At 44.5% G+C, this 2,643-nt stretch overlaps 1 pseudogene; it reads right to left on the bottom strand.

Moving 5' to 3' along the window:
• LOC109279323 overlaps positions 1 to 857 on the bottom strand; it is a 44,007-nt pseudogene extending 43,150 nt beyond the window's left edge.
• Positions 858 to 2,643: the final 1,786 nt, after the last annotated feature.

The following is a 2,643-nucleotide window of genomic DNA, read 5'->3' as shown; positions in this document are numbered from 1 at the left end:
TGACTAATTCCTTGAACAGCTGGAATTTTGCTTTCCTAAAATTCAGGGTCCTGACTTTACTCTTTGCCTGTCCCGTATCCCTCAGGACTGTGAACTCCGGTGCATGATCACTGCAGCCCAGGCTGATTAGCTCACTTGTGTTGGTGACCAACAGGTCCAGTAACACATCCCTTCTGGTAGGGCTGTCTATTACCTGGCTTAAGAAGTTGTCCTTGATGCACTCCAGGAGTCTCCTGGATTGCCAACAGCTGCTGTGCTACTTTTCAGCAGATGTCGGGGTGGTTGAAATCCCCCAAGGGGATGAGAGCCTGTGAGCACGATGCCTCCTGTAGCTGGAGTAAGAAGGCTTTGTTAGTAGGCTCCCCTTGATCAGGTGGCCTGTACTAAACACCAACCACAAGGTTCCCTTTGTTGCCTCGGTCTCTAATTCTTACCCATAAGCTTTCAACCTGCTCATGGCTATTCTTCAGAGACAGGTCTTCACAGTCTTTCCATTTCTTGACAGAGGGGACAACTCCTCCGCCCCTCCTTTCTCGTCTGTCCCTTCTGAACAGCCTGTAGCCATCGATAGCTGCACTCCAGTCATGGGATTTGTCCCACCAAGTTTCGGTAATGGCAACTAGATTGTAGCTTTCTAGAAGCACGGTGGCTTCCAACTCCTCCTGTTTGTTGCCCATGCTGCGTGCTTTGGTGTAGAGGCACTTCAGCTGGGCTGTCGGCTGTGTCACCTTGTTAGAGGAACACACCTTAATTCCTTTGAGGTATTTCACCAGTGTTCCCCTGTTGGCTCCTATTACCTCAGCAGCCCCTAGCTCATCTCGTAAGACTTCAGGTGTGCTCCAGTGTACCCAGCACATCTCAGACCAACAGGCTGAGGGCCCTCACTAGTACCCTGTCCCTCTAAGCTTGGCATGTCATCCCATATCTTGTCACAGGTGAGCCTGATATTAACCCCTTCCCCCTTCAAGCCTAGTTTAAAGCTCTGTCAATAAGCCCTGCTAGCTTGTAAGCAAAGACCCTCTTTCCCCCTTGAGAAAGATTAATCCCATCCCACGCCAGCAGGCCTGGTGCCGTGTAGACCATCCCATTATCGAAACACCCAAAATTCTGGTGGAGACACCAGCTATGGAGCCATGTATTAATAGACTGAGTATATTGTCAGTAGTATCAGTGCACATGATGCTAGCTGGTGTGTCAGAAATGAGGGACTTATGAGACATTTTATTCACCTACTCTAACGAAGCTGAAGGGCTAGGGCATAAGTCAGCATTCACCTACATATAGCTCTGGAACAAATCCGAACAACAAAAAATGCTTTGTTAGGAGTGTTGGTCAAACTTAAAATAAAACCTTCTTTCTGAATAGAACATGCCAGCATTGTCTTTTCAATAAGTCTGATGACTAGCTGGAACAAAATAACAACCTTTGAAAAAAATGAAAGTGTCAACAAAAAATGAAATCAGCTGTTACAGTGAGCTACTAATCACAAGATTCTTAAGAAAAATAACCTTACTGTATTCTTTGAGCTCAAAAAAACCACTAGGTGCAGAGGCATCCAACCATTATTTTTCTGAACTCTGTATGGGCATCCCAGATGTTAGCACAATTTTTGGGAAGCCTATGATTCAGTATTAGAGGAAAGTGCCTGTGTGGAACAAACTGACATACTCATTTTTTATCCAGTTTTTACAATGGCATCGAGCAACTGGTAGTTCTTCAGCCTTTCAGTTCTTAGAAATCTCAGTCAAGCCATAAGCCTTTCTTTTTTTCTGGTTTTTGCCTAGTCGCTGTTTAATATTAGCTTGTTCCAGGGTCACAGGAAGGGGGTAGGAGATTTCTCACTATGGTCTCGCTCACTGTGGGAGTGGTCCTTGGATCAGATCCTCTGCTGTATATCTTCTCCATTTACATCAACCACATCTGTCACAGCTTCAAAGTCTCCTCTTACGGTGTCTTTCCCTCATTTCCATCTTCCCCTGTAATTTTGAATCCGTACCCTTTAGATTTAAGCATAAAAGTTTTGGGAGTTTTATGTTGTGGGTTTCGTAACTGTGTGCTCTGTTACATCCAGTCCCATTTCTAATAAAATTGAATCCAGTTGGTAAGTCACATGTAAAAGCTAACTGCTGTAGCTTTACAGTCTGGTGCTCTTCAGTGTCAACTTACATAACCAAAGTCGGTTTATAATGCAGGAGTACAGGGTCTAGCCTTTGTTTCTTACAGGACACTGTGCTAACCTGACTCAAGATTTAAATTCTGCATACAGCAGCCCTTCATCCTCCAAACAGTTTCAGTCAGACAGGCTATATGAAGCAAATGCAGTCTAGTAACAGAGGTGCTCCTCACGTCAATTGTTTTGGCCTCTTGAGTAGTAAGTTGCTACTGGTCATACTTTCACATATTCTCTCCCACAAAATTGACTTCCGTGGACAACATAAATGACTGGGGACTAAAAGCTGGACTGGGACAACTAAAAAGACTGGTTTCTTCTTTTCAGTACTTTGGACATCACTGCCTTCATAGAATCATAGAATCATTAAGGTTGGAAAAGACCTCTAAGATCATCGAGTCCAACCATCGACCCAACACCACCATGTCCACTAAACCATGTCCCTAAGTGCCTCATCTACTCGTCTTTTAAAT

This window comes from Aptenodytes forsteri, unplaced genomic scaffold (assembly GCF_000699145.1).
Source record: "Aptenodytes forsteri isolate BGI_AS27 unplaced genomic scaffold, ASM69914v1 Scaffold46, whole genome shotgun sequence".
Taxonomy (NCBI): Eukaryota; Metazoa; Chordata; class Aves; order Sphenisciformes; family Spheniscidae; genus Aptenodytes; species Aptenodytes forsteri.
This window is presented reverse-complemented; position numbering and strand designations above follow the sequence as displayed.